We start from the raw sequence: 25,376 nt of genomic DNA, 5'->3' as shown, positions 1-25,376 counted from the left end.
AGAAGCAGACACTCAAGTCTCAAAACTACGACTATGACAGACACATTTCCTATTACAGGCAGACAACAGATTTGAGTAAAATTTATCTACAGGACAGACCTTTTCTAGGTTAACTTCCAGGGAATGTATTGCTGCACTACCACAATCCTGACTCATCACTTGCCCTGTCTTCTACTGATCAGTCTACATTCGCACAAGCTGGAAGGAAAACACCCAGCCATGCACCAGAGTTAGAGACCAGCAGGTCCCTGCATTAATCGCTCAAATGTCTCCATAAAAAGTCAATTACAGACACTGAGCTGACAAACATTACTGATGTCAGACTTGTGAATAAGGAATTGCCTCAATAAAGAAATTGTATCAATAAGGAAGATTAACTTTTCTAATGTGATTCCCAGAAGTCTATAATATAAAGACACTAAGATAAAAGCTGAAGTCTATCTTTTTAAAAAAAGTATCCAGCCTTTAGTATGCATTTGAAATCTGTCTTCCCACTCTTCCTCACTATAAAAATGTAAACCCTTTGTATGTGGTTATTTGAATATTGTACTTTTCCATGTAACAGCAATGTGAGAACATAAATTTGAAGAATGTGCTGAAAAGTTCCTTGTGATCAGTTACTTTCTGCATGCCTTGCAAACCCTTCCTGATAAATGTCTGTTCTGTAATTCCCTTGAGAACTACTCTGTTGAAATTACTTTGGGACAGAATGCATGTTTTTACAAGTGGCAATAAAATTATATAAATAACTTACCTAAAAAAATCCAAACATGTAAAGTGTATTTCTATAGAGAAAATTGAAGTAAGCCATCTGTAACAGAGTTCACAGTTTTTCATACTTGCAATGAACTTTACATTTTTTAAGGTTAAAATAATATTAACAGAAAAGATTTCTCAAGTAAGAAAAGTATCTTTGATATTTGGAAAATTTTCACATCACTACATATTCAAAACAATCCACATAAAGTCTCACAGTCTAAATTTAATTTGCAGTTATGCTATAGGCTTTTATATCCTAATGTAAACAGAAGAGCAATCAAATCTTATGTCAAGACAAAGACCACTTAGGTAGTTTAATACAAATACCTGCAAAGTTTTTATACTTTCCAAAAATTTCCTGGGCCAGAATTAAAAAAGTTTCTTTCCTTATTAACAAAGCTGCAGTACAGCCACAGGAACAGGCCAGAGGGAATGACTGTGATCACTGTGACCCATTTAATACCAGGCACTACCCTCTGCTAAAAAACAAAAATACAGAGAAATTCAAACCTTCATCATGGCTACCCAGTCTTGTTTTAAAGTAAAAAGCATCACTACAGCAGCTGTCCCATGTGGCACTTATGCACATAGTAAATTTGTACAACTTCTTACTGCAGCTGTCATGTAGATTTTGTTATGATTTCACAGGTTAGACCCTATAAGCTAAGAGCCTGCATCAATAAACTCTGATTAAGTTATCTGATAAATGCATCATTTCAAGAAGTTAAACAAAGCTGCACCTGCCTGTATTTTTAGGAGTTAAAATATGCCTTAAACTCATGTTCAAACTGATCTTCCAGTGTGCTAGCAACCCTTTCTAAATCCCAAGTGCCAGTGCCAGCAGGAGACACATATTATACCTTGCCTGTTAAGATTCTTCTGTACTCTTATTTATACCTAAGGCTTAGCTGCTCAAGCTTCACTAAATGCTAATGCTCCCAAGCTGGATTATCCCGTCACCTCCAATACCTCTTCATGTCAATGCTTCCAAGGAGGCTTTCCCAGCCCACACCCGTCCAGAACTATGCTTGCTTTAATGGGACCAAATATCAAGTCTGGTTTGCTTGAGTACATTCTTTAAAAACAGAAAGCTGAGCCAGGTTAGTCAACCACAACTACTGAAAAAGCACTTGTCACATTACCTCTCCACAAATAACCCAGAAGTTTTAAATTGATGGCATTTTGCTCAAAACATCGAATTTCAGCAAGCAGTATGAATCATGCACTATCTGTTACTTGAAATTGACATTTAAAAAGCAGGGATCAAACTAATATGATTCAGAAGCTTTTCTCTCACTTTCTTTTTCCTATATTTGGAGCTTTAAGAAAAAGATATTTGTGCTTCTAACATGTTTGGTGTTAGTGAACAATTTACAGAATCCTGATGATGCCACACGATTTATACACTGCTATCAACTGACACAGAATGGGAAACTGGCAACATACTGGTGGCCCGAGTTGGAAAAGGCCTGAAAATTGTATTTCTCTAATGCTCAAGCTTTGTGTATTTTGATACAACCTAGATTTTGATAGCTTACAAAGTAGTAACTCGCTGCTGCAAAGAGGAAGGTCTTGCCCTCTCCCGCTTTCTCAGCTGGTTACAGCTTACTGGACATTTTACAGAGGTACTTAACTCCCTAACTCTTCCTTTTGGGAGAATCCCAGGAAAGTGAGGAGGCTCAGGATCTTTAACTAGACAGAGTTGAAAGGAAGGGCTCAAAGAAATACCAGGGCTAATTAAAAAAGTATGTGTATGGGAACTCCCACTGCCATGCGTGGTAAAGTCATATTAAGCTTTAAGAGCCACCTCCAATCACCCAAGAAAACTTTTTGGATTCATTCTGCCAGCAGTGGGCTGTAGTTTTCACAAGATACCAAGAGAAGCATCCAGAAAGGTCCTCTGCCTGCATGAAGACAAGCCAGGTGCTGGAAGGTGCAGACACCAGCTGTCCACTGCCTAAGGCTACAGTTTCACTGCAGCCTAAGCCTGTTGAGCTACCAACTACTCCTAGAGCATCATCTTTCAGCCTGGCACCTGTTCCCTGGACAAATCACATGGTGGTTCAACATGCTGAAGAAACAGAAGAGCATTTAGTTCATTTACCATATTAGTTTATGCCAAATGAAAGGGTGAAATGGCTCAGCAAAGGATCCAACAAGCAGCTGGCAGAGGAAAAAAGGATGTGAGTAACACAGCCAGGAGTTAGTGATGTACATTGCTATAACTCCACAGGCTGCGATTCAACTCTCCCTAAAATTCTACTGCTGCCAGAAACGAAGAACATTTGAAGCTATTCCAGTAACAGAGGGCCCCAAAATAGTCTTAAGTGGGGCAAAACATGATTACCAGAAAAATATTAGGATTATATCATAAACTGACATGACTTTTTTCTCCCCTTTCCAATTAAAAGCAAAACATTTATTCTCCTGATGAAAGATGAGATTCTTCCCCATAAGTCTGGAAAAAGAACTTCAATTATACAATTCAGATTAATTTCTTCCTATTATTTATTATACTGGCTTGCCATATTTTACATGAATTGCAGCAATTTCTTATCTTAAGCTCAACAAAGAGTAGTTGGAGTCTATTCTGCCTTCTGCCATGTTTCTCACATATTGAAACAGTGAGGAGTTAGTCAAATATTGGTTCTCTCAATCTCATTTCAGCAGCAGCAAGAGTCATGTGCAAGAGCAGCTACAACATAATGCAGCAAATGCACCCGGAGCCAGCACTCTGCTCCAAAAGATTTTAGTAGGTTTCCTATGATAGTTACTGACTAGATGTCAGAGCTGGAAAAAAAATGCATTCCAATATGTCTATATTTCAGGACTTTTGGAGATGCTGAAGATTTGCTCCTCTGCTCTAGAAATCCCACAGAATTTGTGATTATTGAGATATTCCAACATGATGCTTGTATATTTGAAGAGATGGTAGCTTTAAATTAAATATCCTACTTCAGTAAGTCTTGCTGTTTTATCTTTTAGGTATCAGAAGGTGTCTTTGTCAATGTCCTGGATAAGTGAAAATTCAAACAAGGCACATTATTTTTACACTAAGATGGGGAAAACTAGGGCATAAGAGCAGCACTGTACCCAGGGTAAAATAAAAGTAAGGAAACAACACCCCTAAAACTACAAACTACAAAGCTTGTACTCCAAGATTTCTTCTCTTACCACCCTGTGCCACTATCCTGCACTGGGTAGTGCTCCTCACTCCCCAGTTTTCCTGGCAGAAATGCAATGTTAGCACACTCCAGATCTGAAAGTGTGAGAGAAGATTCACAGTTTACTGTTTCCAGTGCACGGCTCCGTGTTGATCTGTTTTCTCTCCTGCATAGCCTCATACCATTACCAGAACTTGTCTTGCCACAGCTCTCTCCCCACTGCTTTCCCAACTATGGAGACTGACACTTTCCATATATTGTAAGGCACAGCATATCCTCAATACTGATATGGGACACTAATTCTGTTACATCAGCGATTCAGCCTTTGATGAACATAGAATTATGGCCCAGACATCAGTCTGAAATTACCTAGCCTATTCTTACACAAAGTCCATTCTCTCAAAATCTCTTCCATTTCCATTACTAAATATTTTGTCAATTACTAGATTTCAGCAAACAATACTCCAAAGTTAAGAAGAAACACACCACCTTATATCCAAGGCTTCAAAACAGCAGCCAAGGGAATTTCAAGAGGAACAAATCATTTATTTCTTAAGTAACAAACACAAAAATTCACAAAAAACTCACTAATTCATGCCATACTACTTACATGAAATAAAAGGAACTATAGACCAGAGACAGCCAAATCAGACCTGCCTTAATCACTATTTGGTTAAGACTGAGAGCCCCTCCAAACAAAGCCTGGCAAGTTCTACAGATGACATTTTGAAGGGCAGTTAAAAACTGTTCCCTTTCTTTTGGCTGCAGACAATCCCTCAGACACCACCGTATAATTAAAGCTATGAATTTATCATCTTTTCGTATTTGAACACAATAATAAAACAAAAGTAGTCTTTTCCCCTGTTAATTCACTAAATTGTTGAGAAATCCTCTGTGTTTTGCACTTGTTAGGGGAAGAAAAAAAAATGTAAAAAAAATCCAGAAATAAATCCTGTCAGTCTTAAGCCTCTTGAAGTCAACTAATAACCAACACTTTGACTACCCTCATTCTCTTATGCACGTCACACATTTTTATTGACAGCAAGAAAGCTTTCTACTACTCAGTCTTGTGACTAAACCATCTTTTGTCATTTTCATGCTATCCCAGTATCCTGAACTGCAGGCTAAGGATGCCCATTGCTCATCTCATTAATTATCCCAGTCATGATGCATAAAAGGCACATTGCAGTGTCTTAGATTTACACTCCCTTTTACATGAAGAGACAGTATAGACAATGCAAGACATAAGAATTTCAAAAACAGTGAAATATAAGGTTTATTTTGCAATTCACTGTATGCCAGGAAAGATATATTGTCTAAAAAGACTGAAATCAGTCAGCCAAAGTCAGCTCTTGCCACAGTCTCCTGCAAAACAGTGCAAGATTTCTTGTTTCTAGGATTAAAATCATTAATGAAGGCAACACAGCACAGGCTCCTTTTAACATATTTACTATTAAAACACTCTTGCGAATAATGTTCCTAATGTTTCTGAAAGACAGGTTTCTTTCCAAATACATCAAAATTTGCAAAAGTAAGGTCAAGGAACAAGGAAGATTTCCTAATAAATTCAGAACTTGGAAGAAATTCAGGTATTCCACAGTTAAGTAGTTTTGTTTCCCTGTAACACAGAATGAAGATTTCTCACAAATAAACACATTCATAAGTAGGGGTAGCTGCAATTCATCAAAAGCTGTCCTTGTCAAACTGGTACCAAGTAGACCTTCGGAAATCAAATGTCAGTCTCAGCTTTGCCCCTAACAGCTATGAACAGTGCAAGTTATTCCTTTAACAAGAATTAGTCATCTGTGGGATTAATGTGCATACAAATAGCTTTACCATATACATCCCAGCAATCCCATTATGCAAGAGATTAAAACAGACTGGTCTGGAAATGAAATGCTTGCCACCAGCCCCTGGCAGGAACACTGTCATTGCAGGCACAAACCCAGATCTGGCTGGTTTGCCCTCTCAGAATTCAAGGTCCAGTATCAGACTACAAGTTTGCACCACAGAATACAGAATTCGGAATACAGAAGGGACCCACAAGGACCATCGAGGCCAGCTCCCAGTAAAAACTAACAGCTACCATCAGAGCCAACAGCTGTGCTGCTGATGCCACTGGACATGAAGGAGCCACTCCTGGAGTCAGACAACACAATATGGCCAACACTGCTCACCTTGCCACGGAGCCTGACCTACATCAATAAAGCTTTAGCTACCAGTTGACTGTGTATTTCAAATAGCCATCAACTAGCCTTACCTGCTTTCATAAACCAATCCTCTCAAAAAAACAGTGGCTTCTGAAAACAAACTACACTTAGTAATTCATACCTCATGTTGAATTGTGTTTATTGATCACTCTTCTTGTCTTAAAAATAGCAGAAGTTTAACAGCTCCCAAGAACATAAGAAACATTTCCCCTCTCTTTCTAAGGGAAATCATGGAAGTAAAAAAATTTAAAAAGCTAGAAAGAATTCAGAGAGCAACTTCATTTTGGGACTCCCAAGCCACTCGCATTTCAGATTGAAACAGCATTTTATTAAAGGTACATGAACAACTGGGGAAAAAAAAAAAAAAAGACAACCTTTCTGTATTCACCTACTGCACTCAAAATTGTACAGGCCTGTTTCTTTGAGTCACCCATCCCTCCCACAGATCATTATCAAGAGGGTCTCTATTACTTTATTCTCTAACAATTCCTCAAAGCACATGCCACAACACTCAAAAACACCAAGCACAGCTCTGTGTGCATGGCAGCAATACTTAAATTTTTCACCCACAGCCTGGAGAGGGCAGGAGGGTGAAACAGCAAGAATTCAGAAACTTGTATGAGCCTGTAAACTTGAGAAAAATCCCATTGAATAACTGGTCCTAAAACAGTTTATTTATTCCTATTTAGTCAAGAAGAAGCAATTAGCATGGAAAGGCTGAGCCGGTGTGGCAGGTGAGGAGACACACCCTGCTAATGGGCACTGGATACTGAGTGACCCTTTATTTAACTTCACTGGGAACAGACACTAACAAAGGTTACAAAGTCAAGCCCAGCACATCAGTGCACAATGTTCTCCATTCCTGTGCTCTGATACTTAAAGTAACATCGTGATGCTGTACAAGCAAAAGCACAGCTCACAGTCAGTGCTGGCATCCAGCAATCCAGAAGCACGAGGCGATCAGCTCCTCTCCTCAGTTCTGGGGGCAGTCCTGGCCAGCCATACACAGCAAGCCTGAGCTGGGCCAGGGAAGATCCCCTGCAAGAGCAGAAGGTGGAAAACAGTGAGAATCTCTCTCCTTGTGGTTGCTTTACTGCAGAGCACCAGAAATTGTTATAGTCACCTTCTAACAGTTAGGTACACCCAGGAGCTGGACCCAAGCATCAGGTACCTAAAAGAACACAATTCTCTGCTCTCTTTTTTGAGCCACAAATGTTATCACCACATACCCTCTGTGTGCCCCGCCACGGGCAACCAAAGGAACAAAAAATCCACTTATAACCAAGACAGTGTGGTCAGATCACACAACCTCTCATTTTTCTGTTTTGAAAACTACTGGGATCCTAAATAAAAGTTAACTTAGGATTTTAAAGACTAATCAAAATACTCTGTTTTGCACACCATTTCTAAGCCAAACTTCTCAAGTTCTATTTCAAGGCATGCCGGATTTCTAAGGACAGGGGGGAAAAAAATTATCAGATTACCCCAATTTCCTGAACTCGGAATTATATTCCACCAAGTGATATAGTTCTGTAAATACAAAATATCTCATCCCTTCTAACAGACATATGATACAGGTGTGAAAAAAGCCAAGAGAAGGTAAAAAAGCATTTCACTATCATTTTACCATCTTCAAATAGGTTGTACCCCTGCACACGTGGCCAGGATTAAAAAAGAAAACATATTTCTTTTCATCGGCAGTTTATGTTTACATTCTTTAGAATGATGACTTCAGAAGAATTTGCACAGTGGTCAAGGGGGTCATATGCAAAGCAAACCAAAAATCTGCATTTTCTGCAGCTTTATGAAATAATGTCTTAAAATACCATCTCTGTTTCACTTTTGTCTTATCCTTTCTCAATTTCTATGTCTGAGTACGTTTTATAATCTATCAGAAGAGCACTACGTGTAGATAACTGACGAACCAATAAATTTACATATTTGAGAGAGGCATGATAAAAAGCATTCTTTATTGACAGGAATGGGCAGCCAAAAACGCTGAAGGACGCTACTCTAGAGAGCAGGAGCTCTTTTATTTATATTCGCCCTGCCCTTCCTCCTTTCCACTCTCGCGCTGGTTTTCCAGAGGACGGGAATGAATGGCGCCTCGCAAGGCACGTGGCCCCGGTGTCTTCAGCCCCAGGGCCGGGGCTTCTTTTTACCACCTCGACACAAGAGACTCACTCCCCCAGGGACGGGGAACTGAATGTGGAAACCTGGACAGAAGTATAAGAAAACCACGCTATAACAAATCACCTGCTTGACAAGGGAACGTTAAGTGGACCTACAGAAAGGACAAATAAATAGAACCAAGGGAGCCATGAAATATCGCTTTGGGGGAACCGTGGAAAGATATATAATGGAGAATACGGAAAGCCAAGCACTTAGACCCTCATCCGGTTCTTCCCCCTCACCCCCCGTGAGCTCCGGCGGCTCCCCCAGCCCCCCTCACGGCGGGCCACAGCACCCGCAGCCGCCCGCCGACTCCTTGCCGGCCGAGGAGGGGCGGCGGGCCCGCGGCCGTCCCCACTGACCTGCCGGCGGCGGCTCTGGCGCAGGGCCGGGGTCCCGGGGGCGGCCGCGTCCCCTCAGCCGGGTCCCCTCAGCCCGCGCAGCCGCCGCGCGTCCTGCACGCGCCCGCCGCCTAACAACTCCGCCTGCTCGGATCCCTCCGCTCCCGCCTCAGAGCGGCCCTCTCGCCTCCCCCAGAGGAGCCCCTCGGGAGAAGGCCCGCAAAGCCGAGAGGGCTCCCGGCTCAGCGCCCGCCGCTCCGCTCCCTCAGCGGCCCAGCGCGGGGCTGGAGCTCAAACCACGCAGCGGGACTACTTCACCACCGCAGGCGGAAGCACACACTTTCTGCACACGCACGCGCGAGATGACGGTACGTATTTAAAGGCCCGCGCGCGGTGCGCATCGGGAATTGTAGTCTTATCACGGCGGTTCCCCTGGCCGCCCGAGGGCCTCGCGCCGCCCCGCGATGGCGCCACGCCCTCTCGCTGCCGGCGGCCAATGAGCGATCGGGGGGCGGGGCTCCCCGCCGCGGTGCGCGCGCGGGGGGCGGCACCCGGAGTTGGTTGTTGCGCGCGGGCGCGGCGGTCGCAGCCCCGTCCCGGGAGCCGCGTCCTCGGCGGGCCCGGCGGGAACGGCACCGAGCCCGCACGGAGCCGCCTGGGCGCAGCCGCCGCCTCCTCGCGGGAGGCGCCGCGGGGCCGGCGAGCCCCTGCCAGGTGAGGGGCGGGAGGGGGTGACGACCCCTCGCGCCGTGAGGGGAGGCCGGGGGGCGGCGGCGGTCCGCTTTCCTCCGCGGGGCCGCGGGCGGGGGCACCGAGCGGGGCTCCGGCGAGGCGCGGCCGCCGCCTGCCCGTCACTCCCTCCCCTCGGGTCCCCCGGCGCCCCTCGCCCCGCCGCGGTCCCGGTCGCGGCGGCGCCCGCAGAGCCCGTCTGGCGCCGGCAGCCGCGCCGGGGCCCCGCGGGGCCGCGCCGCCCTCGCCCCCGCTGGCGGCGCGGGGCCCCGGTGCTCGCCGGCAGCCCCGGCGCTGCCCGAGCCCGCAGCGCGGCCGGGAGCGTGCGGCGCGGGCCCGCGCCCTGCCGGGGAGCGCCTGCCCCGCGCTGACACCTTCGAGGAATTTCCCGGGATAAAGCTGCTGTGGGTGCCGGGTGGATGCTGTTCCTGCCGGGGCTCTGTCCGTGCTCTGTTATTATTACGAATTACTGACTTGAAAGGCTTTACGTGTTAGCGTGTACGTGTGTAGCTGCATTCCATCCTCTCGGTCCTTTCTCTCGAAGGTTATTTTGGATTTGTATGTGGGTCGGTCTGTTTGCCAGTTTTTACTGAGGGTGAAGTTGAGGCTGGGCTGGGAAAGCTGGGATTTGCGCTGGGACAGCAAATGAAACGATGTGAATACTTTGCAGTTCTGTTAGTTGTGGAGCAGCTGATATTTGATGCAGAATGGCCAGGCTGCTCCAAGGTGAGCACAGGGGCAAGGGGGAATATCGTCTGGTGGATCTCTGACTTCGAATTTAATAGGGGGATCCTTCTCAGAGATCATAGTTTGTGTTTGCTTTAGGTCTTTGCCATTTACTTTTATAGAGCTCATTCTTCTTTAATTGCTTTCTAAGTGCCTCCAAAGTTTTTCCCCTTCCTCACTGAGGCATAAAGGCTGTCTAATGTCTGCTAAAACACTTCATTCCCAGATATTTACAGAAAAAATAACATACAGAGATATATGGGCATGAAGGAAAGAACACACAGATGTTTTAGGAAACAAGACTTTATGGAATTCCAATAATTAGTTTCTATAGTTAGAAAGTTTAACTTGCTTAAAATTGCCAGCTGAACAGCTACCTTTGTGACAAACTGGATGTACTTCCTTCTGTGTGACTTATGACTTAAAACCTCCTCTAGACAGACTGAATCAAGAGGTGTAGCAAGAGCAGCAAATACTTGTGGAGATTGTACATGATTGTATGGAATTGTTAGAGCTCTTAATCTAGTTTCATACTGGCTTAAAAGCTTGTGTCTGTAAAGTAGGTGAGTTGTTTTATCCAGATGAAGCATCTTCCTGGCAGAGTTACTGCTCAGTGTGTTTTCAGGAAAACTTTGTTTTATTCTCTAAAATACAGAACTATGCAAGAAGGAATTACCAGTTTTCCATGAGTAACTTTCCATGATTAATCTTATGTATTCATTTCCTGATGGCTTTACCTTATTGCTAGATTATCCCATGTAGATGACTTCATTCACAGACTTCCTAAAATACCTTTTTAAACAGATCTCTTTGGCCTAACTACACCTTCCTCACCTGAACAGCAGTGGCAGGTGGGGTGTGATTCCTGAGCCTGGGCAGGAGCTGCCAGCTGCAGAACAAAGAGCCAGCAGACTTTGCTGCCTGGCCTGGCTGCAGGTAGGCACTTTAACTCAGCTGCAATTCATAATGGATGCAAGGTTTGATTTAGAGCATACAGTTAGTTTGAAGGAGCAGCATTTCCTACATATCTGCCAGTTTAATGGTTCTTTCAGTGAAAGAGAGCAAAGGGACAAAATATCATTTCAACTTCTTGAGTAATTTGTGTTTCTTTTCAGCTCTTTAGAAAATCCATTTCCAGGCATGTTTACTAATATATGTATTATTTCCTGTTTACTTTCCAAGTAAGGGAATTGGTTGGAATCAGCAACTTAAAGAAAAATAAAGGGGGGGGGGGGTGTTTCTATTTGTCTAAATGACTCCTAAATGTTGACTAATTTTTTTTCCTCTAAACAAGATAGTAAAATATTATGATAGCTATTATAATCTATTGATAAGGGTCATAGACATCGACAGTTACTGTTAACCTTCTGTATCATGCTAGGAAAAATATGTATGTGGAAAGCTTAGTCTAAGTTAACAACTTGTAACATGTTTTCTCTACCTTGTTTCTGAACGTAACCGCCTGTGTGTCTCCTTTCCTTTTCCCTTTTCCTGTTTAGTCTTTGCTCTTAGGCTCCCTTTTCCCTCCAGCTGCCCCTCATCCCGGTTTAGGATCACACTATCCCATCTCTGCTAATGGCCCATGTCGTCTTTGCCCTTTTTTCTGAAGAGATAAGGATCTGCAGCTTTCCTCCGTGTCACTGCTTCTCTTGTTCTGATTGCTCTCTGATGAGGTTGGCTTGGTTTCAGGCGGTGTTAATAGTTTTTTTTTTAAGTGAGGCTGTTGGAGCCTCTCTTGCCCAGCCCCGGAGCAGGGAGCCCAGAGGATTGCCAGGCAGGGCTCCGAGGTGAGGGCTGTCTCCTGCCACCCCGCTGCCCCCACTTGCTGTGCTGCTGCAGGAATCCTGCCCAGCTGCTCCCTCCCGTGCAGTCGGTGTGTCAGAGCTGACATTCGGGTACGGGCAGGGCATTGAAATGCAAATGCCTCGGCTCTGACGGGGACGTGGTGCTGCGCTGCTGGAAAGCACTGGGAAGGTTGTGGAGTACCTGTGGTGTGAAAGGAGATGGTAAACAAAACAATTGACAGGGAAACTAAAAATTTAACTTTCTTATATCTCTGCTATTAACATTTCCAGATGTTTTTAACCTACTTTGAGGACAAAAGTAATAATCTGTAGAACATGTTTTGGTTTAATAGTTGAAGCAAAGTTGAGAGAGAGAATGTCAAGTTATTCGTAGCCATATGTCAAATTTACTGGCTGTTAGTGGCAGCCAAAAATCACCAGTGAGGGAAATTCTACTCTCTATGTATGTAAAGTACCATGGATTTTGGAGAAGGAGATGTGTAGCCCCAGACCCATGGGAAAAGGCTTTGGGTTCTCTATGCTGATACCTGGAGGGATGGCTGGAGCCCGTTCTGTGAGTGCATTACTTGTGACAGGCTGGTGCAGAGACCTTGTCTGCAGAGCCTTGCTTGGCATTACCAGTCTTCCCACCTTCCTGTGCTCCCACACAGCCGCTGTGTGAGGACCAGAGTTGCACTGGGATTTACATTGGCCTAAGGCTGAAATAATTCCATTGTTTCATATGGATCAGCACAATAATGCAGAATTTCCATTACCATACAGTTTTAACTCTAGAGTGGAAAAATACAGGCTGCAAACTGGAGTAAGAGTTGCTAGTTGACTTTTACTGTTTTAAAGCAGGTTAAAGTGGAGCAAGTCAACAGTGTACACTGAGGAGAACATGACTGCTTTAGAATTTCTACAACATCAGCGACAAAGATAAATTACTTGTTTTTACTTGGTAACAATTCTAACTAGTTGTCTAATATTTGAGCTGAAATTTCCATAAATTGTGGTCTAGTGCTGTGGGTTCTGTGTTATCCAAATAAAAAGCAGAAATTATCAACTGTGTAAGAAATTTTCAGTTTTCCTTTTGCCCGAGATAGAAAAGTAGCTGAGTGACTCAAGCAATTTCTTTTCCCATATCTCTTTAAGTGGACTGAGTTGATTTGAGATTGCCTGATAGTGCAAAATGTGGATAGAGGAAAACTACACAGTGGGTGTAACTCTGAGGTCACCTTCTTTGAATTGAATTTCTTTTGGGATGCATTCAGCTATTATAAAAGTTACCATGTTAACTCACCAAGTTACAAAATGGTTTTTACCACAAATGTTTTTAAGTTTGTCTATTCAGATGACAACAAGAACAACAGGATTTCAGAACCCCTGGGATCCTCAGTCATCATTTATTTCCTCCTAGTAATCACATATTGCTGTGCAGGATGAGGACAAACTCAGTTTTGAGCCATACCACTTAGAGAAGTGTTTTGTAATCAATCTGTAATGGATTTCCTTTTATAAGTCTTTGATTGTGGGAAAATCGGAGGGGGGGAAGTATTTTATCTACATAAAGTGTAAAAAAATATAAATATTATCTGGGAAAGACATTTTAAAATCTTTCCATTTTTGGACTTTATCTCGTATTTTCCTTAGGAGTAATATTTTACTTAAGAACCTTATATGTGCTTAAATATAAATGCTGGGAAATGCTCAACTGTCTTAATGCAGTCACTGTTGACTGCAGGAGACATTTTTAGCAAAGTTTTTAAAATCACAGTAAACAAATGGATAAAAATCATGCCAGGCTAAACATTGTCGGCTTCTAGCAATACTTGTTTTAGTAACATCTTGTCTGAGATGCCAGTTCAGTGTGGTGCTAAAAAGTAAGATCACTGACTTGATAAAGTTAGTGCTATTTCAGAAAATACTGCTACTAGCACAGAAGTTGCCAAAGCAACATTATTGGTGTTCAGGCAGATTTAGGTTATTGTATTGTTGGCTACAGGTTTTGTAGGAAGCTGTTTAGTGTTCACAGTTTGACCTTCCATGTTTTTGTAAAACTGATCTCAATCCTAAAATGTTCCCTCTTGGATGCATGCCTGTATTTACACAGGCCTCTCTACAAAGCTCCCCAGAGGAGGAAGACAGTCTGTAATGCAGGAGATGTAAGTTCTGCATGTATATATTTATATCCAGTCTTCCAGCTCCGAGGGTCTTGCTGTCAGAAAAACCTTCAAACACGTTTAAAAGACATTTAAATCTTACAGTATAAACATGAACAAATATAGACATCCTTCCACACTGACTTCATGTATATTGCCTCTTAGCATAAGTCTCTGTACATATCACAGATGCTCTTATTGTTGTCTCAGCTGCCAAATTTCCTCTTTGTGGGTATCATTGTTCTGCTTTTATACTTGTTGGTGTCCTTTTTGGGGGGTTTTGTGGTGCAGCAAGAAGAAGAAGAGTGTTAAAAATAGATAATCTTCCCCCCAGATTGGCCAGGAAATTCAGAAGCATGTGTGTGAAGGTAATAGAGACACTTCAAATTTCAGTGCCTCTGGAGCTGAGGTTGTCCTTGGATAACTGTTAAGGTTTTTGCACCTTTTTCTTCCCCTCAGTTCTGCCTTTCTCTCTACCTTGTTTTACCAAATAGCCTTCTGCAGAGTGCCCTCTGAGCCTGTTTGGCATCCTGTTAAAAATCACTGATTCTCTCTGTAAAGGCTCAGAATTACATCAGTATTGCTTTAATAAAGTTTGAAGTTTAATGCAAATATATACAAGCTCAGAGAGAATCAATATTAGTCCAGGAGTTTTCCACAGGGGAGTAAGTCATGTTGTGTAATTGTTTTTCCATTTGCTTTAAACCTTGCTAATTGTCCTTCTGGGCCTTCCCCATCTAGATTGGGTAGTTTTCCTTAAAAACAGGTTGCACAATATTCCCCAGTCTGAGACTTCTAAGGCTGTAACTATATAGTTAAGGACTGTGACTCCTGCCATTTGGAATGATCTTTGGAGGAGATAGTTTATTTAATTACTTTTGTTCCATAAACTGTAGACATTCTCAGTTTTTGGAAGCAGGGAAGACAGCTCCTAGTAAAGATGTAGAGAGTGGGGGGCACATGAGAGAGCTGCCAGTGTGATCATTTGCACATGTTGTGATTGTGCAACAGCTTGTGGTATGTTGTAGTCAGTGGAAGAATTCACTGAACTTGGTGTTAAACACACATCCAACGCAAAAATGCTGACTATTTTAGAGCTTTGTATATGTAAAATTGTATTTTCATACTTTTTAGTGGTGATTTTTAATTTGTTTTTAATGTGGAATATCAAATTGTTAGCAATAAGTCTCAAACCTGCTATGCTGCTATGAAGTTGTCATAACATACCTTTCAATTGTAACAATGAAAATTTGAAAGTTATTGCAGACCTTGAAGTGAGACAGATTCAGATTTAAAAAACAATATTTTTGGCTAGAGAAGATTGCTTGGGAAGCACAGAAAACGAAGGCGTGTTAGGGCAAATCTCGCTGAGGCTCCTGTTCCTCTGAATTTTGCCTGGTAAGTATTTCATGTGCAGCAAAAGCAGCATCCCTGTGAGAAAAAATGTCAGCAGAAGCAGAGCTCAGAGCTTCCCCTGTATGTCATTTACCCCATGATTCTGGCACTTCCATGCCATATCCTAATTGGCATCTCGCTTCATGAACCTGTGGCAGGCAGGGTCATGGTTCCTTACAAGTTAACCCACTTATCTTCTCAGAGCAGCAGCAGATCTCTTCCAAGGGTGGTTGTTTTAGTGGAGTTGTTCAGTAACTGGTGCATCAGGAGGAGTGTTGCACTCTGGTACATAAAGTACCTGTTTTTAGCAGCTGGTAGAGAGACACTGTTAGTAACAGTTGCCATGAAAAACCTCCTGCAACAGCATTAAGGAGAGATTGCAGAGTGGTTTAGATGGAGATTCCTCAGCCTCACTGGAGCTTTAGTCGTGGTGAGTTCTCCTGTGTTCTGCATAATTCTCTCTTGTTCTGCTTGTTGGAGTGTGGGAAGTGTTTGATTGTTGCTTTTAAAGAGAGAAGCTGAATCAGGTTCCCTTCTGATGGGTATTGCCATCAGCATCACAAGGGAATTCAGTAAATGCATTCTTTACATACACAACTGCAAATCATACTGGATTGCATAATGTTGTAAATAGCAAGAAGCGGTGCATAAAAAAAAAGGTGCCCAGTTATCACTCCTCTTTTTTTTTTTTCTTCAAGGCTGTAATTTTTCTCTGTAGTATTTGATAGTGATAACATTGGTGGCGTTTTCCCTACTGTGTCCTTTGCAAATTGACTTCATTGCTTATGGTTGTACATTATCTTTGTTTATCAGTGTAAATCAACAGTGCTATTCCTGAACGATGGAGATAACAACAGACCTTTTGAAGCCAAATTTGCAGAGTGAGAAACAGTGTTGTACAGAAACATGGTGGAAAAGATAAACCAGCACAGGTTATCAGGGAGTTCTGCTCAGACCCCCCAGAGGGGATGATGGAAATACTGTGGAATAATGGTATTTTCTAAAGTGCTTCTGCACAACTGCTGGGGCAGCTGGAATATTCATGCATACACTAATAATTCTTAGGAGAAATGAAAGCAAACAGGTGATATACCAGAGCAACAGCAATTAAATAAGTGGGAATTAGATTTAATAGATCAAATGTTACATAATTGGGTTTTTCCCCTGGAGTTCAGTTTCTGCTGTTCAATATTGGTCTGTCTACATAGAGAGCTAACTTGGCGTGCTTTTATTGAAAAGTATTTAAACACCCAAACAGAATGAGATCACAGGAGGAAATATGAATCCATATAATGAATATTGTTGTTTCCAGCAGCAAGCACAGCTCACTGAGGGGGTTACAAGTTCAGTCAATAGTCACTAAATTGTATTGCATGGATAACACATTGAATTTTTTTTTGTGTTCTGCTGACTAAAAGAGTTGGTGTACATTTTCAATCAAGTAATCACAATAGAAGTTTAAAAATATATTGGAAAAATAAGCAGCCAGTACTCAGTTCATAGCTGCAGTGATTGTGCTGGATGCAAATACCTGAACTGTGGATAAAAAAAATACTGAACAAGTGAAATAATTGAAAATCAGTGTCAGTTTCTAAACCAAGGTAAGCTCTGCTTTTCCAAAAACCAAAGCTTGTTATGAGTGTAGCCACTGTAGAAGAGCACAGTCCCATCCTCCATCTCTACAGCAGATGGATGTGGCCTCTTGTGTTTCTCTTGCTGATAGTGAGATGATTGTCCATTCAAGCTGGTGTTTCAAGTGAAATGGGAACAGTTATAATTTTAAAACTTTGTTTCTTTCCTATTGTGAATGTGAGGCAAGAGCTGGGGTTTTTTTGCAATTTTTCTTTTTTGTTTTCACCTGCCAGTTTAAAAATGTCTGTAACTCAAGGTATTTTAAAATATAGATTTCAGCTCCTTATATTAGGTTGACTTTGCCACATGGGTCAAGATTTTTTTTTTCCATCACTATTTTTTCATTACTTCTTGGAGTAATTGTTCAGCAAGCATGGTAAATGTGTATCATACATAGAAATGTTCATTGCATGATGCATGGTAAAATACCTGTCCTAGCTGCAAAATCTGCTACGAAATTCTGAAAAATGACAGCCAGAGGATAGCTCAAAGTCTGGGCAGCTCCTGGATCCTTCCTGGGACCAGTGGGAGGAGATTTGCAGTCTCAGCGGTGCACTTGCAGTCATCAGCCTTCACCTGTAACTTTTTCTTGAACATTCTTGTTGTTTTCTTGGCAGTGTGTTTGAGATAGAGCTCTAGAAAGGAGAGATGTCACACCACACAAAAGACACTCATTAATTTGAGATGTGAACTAGAGTCATGTTGTATTCTAAGAGCTTAAAAAATAGAATAGACAATCATATCTTCCTGAGGTACTTTCCTCAGGCTGATAAGGAGCCCTGTAAACCACGTGAACTCCTCACTGCCATGGTCTTTGGGTGCACATGACAGCAGCGTTTAGGAACAGAATATACAGAGAACAAAAGGGGTGTCAGTCTTGAAGTTAATTGAGCTACACCTAAAAAATCAGCAGTTTGGCCTTTAGATAGCGAAAAAATATTGAAATATAAGTCTGTCTTCTTAATTTTTACTGTGAGAGAGGAAAGTGAAGGCATCACATGATGAAGACAACTCTCTGGATGCTGCTTTGCTAATTGGTGTGACCCTACTGTGTCTGCACTGCTTCACAGCGTGTGCTGGGACCTGGGATAAACATTTCCCTTTGGAAGAGCTGTACACAATGTGCAGATAGAGGGAACATAGTCTCTTCTGCTTCTCTTAAGATGTGTTGGAATAAATATGTTGTTTTGAAAGGGGTTTTTTCATATTTTTCAGATGAGCAACTCTCTTGAGCTTTGTGCTTTTTATTACATAACATTTAAGTTTTTTAAGTTCTGAGCATGACCACAAGTTTTTATTTTGCGTTCATAAAGTATTTGCTGCTTGTAGCCATGTAAAAATGGATACATTTCCCTTTATTCTAGCTCTAACACCTCTAATCACCCACAGTTTGTTTGGGACCTTTAACTCTGCAGTGTTTTGAGTGGAAAATATTTTATTTAATACTTACAGAATTCAAAATCATTAGAATTTGCTCTGTATAAAATTGACTTTATGTAGAAATATTGGCACAAACTGTAGATGATGTTATGTTTTGGAATTTGTATTCAAATTATTCATTTTCTCTGCTTTATTTCTTTTTTCACTTCATAATTAAGTCTGGTGGACAAAGCAAACTCAGGGCTGAAAGGCCTGCTTTGGAATCTGACAAAAAGGCAGTCACTTAGAAAAGAGATTATGTCTTTTGGGTGGAGAAAAAAGAAGTGCCTGAATTGCAGAAACAATTTTAGGTGCTTTAGGTGTGGTTTATTGTTTGCCTCAGCAGACCAATCAGTTCTGGCATTTCCATGCAGCACCTTATGTGATTTCATGTCTTATGTGTCTAAATGAGTTTATAGTTTCATAGGAAAGTGACTGATCCATTTCAGAATTTGTGGAACTTAAGCTATAAAATTTCTGTCAATAGTTCAAGAGGGTTCTGTAAATATCTTTGGCCATGAAGATTTGGACAAATGTCATCATTCTACACTATGTTACTCTGAAATGTACAGCTTAAAAATATTTTTATCTCAAAATCAACTTCTTAGTGTTACTGGGGGAAAAAAAATTGTATACACTTTCATTCAAAGAGAAGACATTTTTTGTTTTCATCCTGAGAATGGTGTGTCATTGCTCAGATTTATCCGGATGTGGGTATGTATAGCTTAATATATATTTGTTTGAAGTGACTATTAATGCTGGCTTAGGAAGTAGAATTGAATCTTCTGCTATATTCATGTTTTGGGGAAAGTCCATTTTTATCTTCAGAGTAGTACAGTAGAAGGTAGAGGTGATTTAAAAACATTTCACGATCTGGAGAGTGTGACTGAAGTATTCATCTTTCCAAAATTTGCTGGGACTTTGATTTGCTAAAGTATTTTTTTCCTTTAAAGTGCTGTTGAGGAGACTTCTAATGCGCATCCTAGCAGCATGTGTGTTGGAAGCAGAGAGGCAGCAGAGTGAAATGGCTTTTTAAGTCAACTCCTGTCAAAAGCCAGAACTCCATAATTTACTGATTTTACAACTAAGAGAACTAAAAGCTTGGCTTGCCTGAAGTCAATTATTCTGGTGTTTAAAAGAGGACTCGGAACACTCTCATGGTCTCACTTTGCTAACCCAGCCTTTTCAAAAGAGCCATGGTAAATATTTATTTAGTTGCCATAATAGAGTATGGGAATGTCTTCTAACCTTAGCAGTGAGGCTGGTGCTTCTAAAAGCTTCAAGTCTTTAGTTCAAATATTAAAGATTTGTGACTTTACATCACGGATTGTGTTTCCAAAGGCTTCTCCTGGCACTGCTGTATTTTGTTTTTGTAACTCTGTTGTATTGTCATCTTTCTTGAATAACTTGCTGTCAAAGCACATGCCAGGTCATGTGTTACAGTCAGTTCAGAGCAAGCACACATTTTGCCAGTTAAATATTTTTGTCTGGGAGCTGCAAGAGCTGCCTTGCATATCAGAAGCTTGCAGTCCAACCTGCTGATGAGTATTTGCTTTGTTTGTGGCTGAATACTCGATATGTGATTTGGGAGTCATCTTGGGAATTAATTTCTGTATTGTTCAGCAATGGAAAAAACTTGGAAACTGGATGACACTTAGCTTGTTGCTTGGTTTTCAGATTATTTAGTCTAGGTGCTCTTCTCCCATCTAAAAATTGAAATTTTGGATTAAAACAGGTTTTTGCTATTTTTAGAGCATGGAAGATCCTGCATTTAAACTCCAAGTCAGAGGCCAAATAAATATTTTTAAGTAAGGAAGCCTCATTTTTTGCAATTTTCCTCATTGACCTCAGGATCACATTTTCCATCATTTATGACAAGAGAGAAAGCAGTCTGCTTGCAAAACAGTAAAATGCATTCAAGTCTTTTTGTATTGTCAAGCCATGACAAAAGCTTAATAAGAAGAGAATGACTGGCAGAATAACATGCACCCTCTATTTTTTTAACTCTTCTGTAAAATATACTGAAATCTGAAATGGGGCATAACGTTCTCAAAATGCTGACAGTGACAAAAACTTTGACAATGCAAACATTCTCACTTGTGGAGCTAAATCAATTGGAAAGAGCAGCCAAAAAGGCGAAGTGGAAATGCTGTTAAGTTGTCCGAAACATTTAGTAGCAATGATCTGCACTAAAATAATTTGTTGCAATTAATTGGTGCTTCCTGCCATTTCTTTTGCACAGCAGTTTTCATGTGTGTGCCACAGTCTTATCTTGAAGCAAGAAAATAAGGCTTTTTCTGGGCTGGCTAATGCTTTATTGCAGAGATTTACTTCTTAATCGTCACTGGAGATTTTGAAGTACTGGCTGGTTTTTAGCAGGCTGATTTAGTTCTTGTTTGATATATAATATACAAAATAGGACTGCTGTAATTAAAGCTTGGTGGTAGCTTTTGGCAAGTCCTGAGTTATTTGTGCAGTAGCATTGTACTGAGGACACGATACATTTTAGGGAGGGGAAATCAGAACAATGTGCTGATTTACTTGTGTGGGCTAATATGACTCATTTCAAATGAACTCCTTTGAAAGGTTTTGGGTTTTTTTTTTAGGGAAAACTGACAGGCTAACCTCAGGTTTCAAATCAGTTTTAAACTGGAAGTCTCCCATCAATCCACAAGGCCCTAGCAATTCTCCATGGTTGGGGTCAGCAGTTTACAAACATTGCCTGGACCAATGATCTGTGAAATCAATCTTTGAGTCTTCCTGCTGCTGCCTTTGAACAGTTTCATTGATGGCAAAGTAGAAATTACTCAGGCTTTGGGATGTGATTATGAAAATTCTAAAGCTTAAAACATACAGAAGACAAAATGTTGATGCTTGGAAAGTTTCTTTATCCTTGAAATGAGAGAGTTTTGGTCTTGACATTTTCTGGAGGTATGTCACAAGATCCTGAACAGAATTACTTTGGTAATGTGTTGCTATTGCATAAATATATTGGAGACATTTTGCCCACCTTTCAAATTGAGACTATGGTATGAATGAGTCAGCTGGCTGGCTGCTTGCATGTTAAAGCTAACATTTTGTGGGTTCAGATACTTAATAGCTTTTATTCTGTGAATGAATAAGATGGATTAATTCATATAAAACACATCCTAGTCAGAGAAAAGTCAGTAGTTTTAAAGTCCAGTGAAGCAGTGGTTATAGTACCACACAATCTGCTCCTCTTGTTGAAGACAGTTCTTTAAAGCTGAGCTGTCATGGTTCCTTCACCTTGAGCTCAGTGCCTCTGTTAATCAAACATGTTTTCTGTTGTTGCTTCAAGCATCTGTGACAACTGGCTTACTGTCCCACCAGTGCCAAGCGGTGTCTCGTATTAAGTCATTTTTTTCCAAAGCAATTGTTTTGAGTGAAGGTCCTTGCATACTGATTCCAGCTAGCATTCTTCACTCTGGCAGTGGATTTGGATATCCCTCTGAAGGGTTCACATCTTTGATTCATCTCTCTTCTTTTGCATTTGTATTTTCTTTATTCTTTTTTTCAACACAACATATCTATAAAATACTGTTTGTTCTGGCTTGTAGGATTCACCTCAGTGTAGGTAAAAACAAAAGTGTTACAAAAATCATGGTCCTGTCTGTGTGTGCTGAAAGATTGCTGGAACCTGTTGCAAAATTTGGTGTAGGTGGCTTTTTCCAGTGCCAGAGGAAGTGATGCTCTCAGGTCTGGGGAGGCACAGGGCTGCCTCCCGTGGAGCTGAAGCTGTGTAAGAACAAGAGCAGCTGTTGGACGTGTCCCAGGCGCGGGGCCGTGGCCATACAAGGAGCTGGTCTGTCTGATCCCTGTGTTCCATGTGTGCTAAAGTTCATGGGGCTCTTCTCTGGGTGGCAGCCACTGGTGCCTTTCATCCCTGAGGTGCCTGCAAGCATCTCTCCATATTATTAGAGTGGGAGAAAGGAAGTGGAAAAGAGGGAAAACAGACTTAGTGAATATTGCAGTGGGTCTTTGCCAAATCACATTTTGGGATTCATTTCTATTTTAAATACTACAGTGCCTGCCAAAGCTGGCAAACTGTGATCCCCCTTTAGAAGGGGGAGGAGACTTCATTACTTCTCTGCCAGAGGAGGAACATCATTTCCCTGTTGCTTTGTTTTTCCTTTTGTAAGGAACAAAAAATTCTGCGAGAGAAAACTAGAAAAAGCCATTTTTCAAAGCTTTTCCAGAAATTTTACAAAAGAATGGATTTGATCTACACTTTAAATGTGGTTTCCTGTCTCCTCTTGCGTCATTTGCATACCTTTAAAAAATAGCTTGGTTTAACTTTATTTTGTAGAAATGTGTCTTTTCCTGTGCTAGTGCTGGTCGAGGTATTGTTTCCTTGATTATTTCTATGTGCATGAAACAAGAAGTGATCAAATTTAGTCACCAAACAATTGGCCAAATTTGCATAGAGAAAAACTGGTTAGAATCACAAGAACACAGGCTGAACATAGAATAATATCTTTGCTAAAGTAACTAAATCCCAGAGTTAAGGAAGAGAAGATGACTGAGCAACAATAAAAAAAAGAAAAAGCTGAGAGCCAAAAAATGTCTGGGTTTTCTTCCTGCCTTTGTCATGCCTCACTTGTAGCCTTGGAAACTGAGACAAAGAGGTTAAGAAACTTGCTCATTCTTAAAATGGAGATAAGATACAGTGCACAACTTATTTTAGTCTCCCTTATTGCTCTGCAAAGTATTGTAACTGAGCAGTGCTGGATTTATAACAGTATATATCTATACCATGAGTGTGTTTATTTAGGACCTGAGCCCGTGAAGCCAGGTTTGGTGGTGTTTCCTGTGCATACCTGTTAGTCACCCCTTGTCTGAATCTGTCAGTCTCCGCAGGTTATTTCATCCTCTCTGTCTGGAGGGTGCTGGATTTTGGTGGAGCCAGGCAGTTTCTGGAGGGTGCTGGATTTTGGTGGAGCCAGGCAGTTCTGGGACTGTGAGCAGGATGCCTGGTACCCCAGCACTTGGGTGCAGTGCAGGTTGGCTCCAGGCTTCTCAAACAAGCTCTTGTTTTCTCTCCAGGTATCTAAACCAGGGATTCAAGATTGTGGGATCAAAATATTGGAAAGGGTTCTTGGCAAATTGATCAGCTGTGAAATAGTTACAAGCTCTTATTTTTTAAATCTGAGTGGCACTTTTTAGTTAAGGTCTGTTCCTAGGGCTTTTGTTTTATAGGCTTTCTGGACATTCACATGCTGTTTATATTAATGCAGCTCATTTGTAGGCAGTGCAGACACTTTTAGGAATTGTAAGACTGTGGAGACATTTAATGGCTGAGGATAAATTGCACAGCTGTGGACACTATTTATACTTTCCTGTATAGAAAAGAGTCTGTGTCATGAAATAAGCATAGCTCAATGTTGTGAGTTATTTTTCATGATTTTTTTTAATCTGGGAGAGGGCTTGCCAGCTCTTGGGTTTGCATGTTTAAAAGTGTTAGCATGTCCATATCCTAAGAAGATAAAGTTCAGGATTTACCCATTAAGAAAATAGATATTGAAGAAAAGAGAGAGAAGGTAAAATGTTTAATAATCTTAGTAAGGAATTCTAGAAACACTGCATAAAATTTCTGGGCTGAGTAGTTCCTAAATATGCAAAGGGAAACTAAATATGATTGAAAATAGCCAGGCCCTGATAGAAGGCAAAGTGAACAGTAAGTCATCAACGAGTTAGTTTACAGGTTAAAGATCTGAAACCTCTGCAAAGCACGCATCCCTTCCTAAAGAAAGAAATGTCCAAGCCCACAGCTTTCAGTAAAAGAACAATTTAAAGCAAGTTCCAACTTATTAAAATCTGTAAGGAGAAATAATTATAACTTTAATAATTAGATTTCAACCAAAGAACACAGAGAGCAAGTTGTTTGTTCCTGGTAGATGTGTTAATGATGAGAATCTTTAGAAGTCAACTTTAAAGGACAAAAGGACAAACACAATTATAGTATGTGTAAAATGGAAATTAGGCACTGAGACAGAAATTGAATTGCTTCAAAGATAAGAGGCTAGGATAAATTAAGAACTAGTAGATACCATCTTCAAAATACTGGAATCTAATATCTTTGACAGTTACTTTGAAAAAAGTTTGCTGAAAGAAACCATAGGAAACTGCAGACACTGTATAGTTCTGGGCTCCTAGTTTTTATATCATGCACATGGACTGTGGCTGATTTCAAGTTGTCCCCATATTTTATATCTGCAAGGTTCTGTAACATTATTCTGCCATGTAAAATACCTCTGAGTGCTTCTACATCCTCAAGAGATTTAGTTGCAGCATTGTAGTTTGTTCCCTTTTCTCCCTTAATGCTCTAAAATCCACAGGCTTGTTCTGTCTCAGATTGTTGTCTGTTATGGGAACCAGGGGATAGGGTTAGTGGGTGAATTATGAAGTAATTTGATCAAGGGCTCAGGAGATAGGATCTTTCCTCTCTTTTCTTCCCCTGTAATGTCAACACTGTGGTTTTTAGAAAATAACTTGCACGTATGCTCCGAAATTCCAGCTTTGGCTCTGACTTGTCCTAAGCTGTTACTGCTTTGTTGGGGTCAATCTGATTTGAGAGCTCTTGTCCCTCTAAGAAACTGATTTTCAAATTATGTATGACAAAAGTTTGATCAAAAGATAGCTTGAACTAATAAGATTAATAATTTACTGACATCAAGAAGAAAATGGAATGGGGCAGAGCTGAGTGCCTGGAACACTGATGTGTTCCCAAAATATTTCTTGTGGAGGAGTTCTGCTGACCACTGTGTGTGTCTCATTGCCACTACTCTTTCTGAAGATGAGGCTATGTACTTACCAAAAAAAAAAAAAAAAAATTGGTTAACAAAGATTTTTTCAGAGTATTCTC

At 41.1% G+C, this 25,376-nt stretch overlaps 2 protein-coding genes across 8 annotated transcripts in view; one reads left to right on the top strand and one right to left on the bottom strand.

Moving 5' to 3' along the window:
• HMG20A (high mobility group 20A) overlaps window positions 1–8,916 on the bottom strand; it is a 48,999-nt gene extending 40,083 nt beyond the window's left edge. For 2 of the 3 annotated variants that reach the window (XR_004148732.2, XM_031505766.2), the window contains exons 1-2: window positions 8,668–8,916; window positions 7,054–7,171 (exon numbers count right to left, since the gene is read on the bottom strand). The gene's annotated coding sequence lies outside the window, so the exon portion shown is untranslated. The remainder of the gene's footprint in view (window positions 1–7,053; window positions 7,172–8,667) is intronic. The other variant, XM_031505767.2, reaches the window with a different exon arrangement.
• Window positions 8,917–9,236: 320 nt separating this feature from the next.
• The window catches only part of PEAK1 (pseudopodium enriched atypical kinase 1), a 110,670-nt gene continuing 94,530 nt past the window's right edge, over window positions 9,237–25,376 (top strand). For 2 of the 5 annotated variants that reach the window (XM_021543420.3, XM_021543413.3), the window contains exon 1: window positions 9,237–9,360. The gene's annotated coding sequence lies outside the window, so the exon portion shown is untranslated. Of the gene's footprint in view, window positions 9,361–15,756; window positions 15,873–25,376 lie in introns of those variants that run through there. The other 3 variants (XM_021543419.3, XM_021543417.3, XM_021543416.3) reach the window with 3 other exon arrangements.

Source organism: Lonchura striata, chromosome 11 (genome assembly GCF_046129695.1).
Source record: "Lonchura striata isolate bLonStr1 chromosome 11, bLonStr1.mat, whole genome shotgun sequence".
Lineage (NCBI taxonomy): Eukaryota > Metazoa > Chordata > Aves > Passeriformes > Estrildidae > Lonchura > Lonchura striata.
The sequence above is the reverse complement of the archived record's forward strand: the minus strand, read 5'-3'. Positions and strand labels throughout refer to the sequence as shown.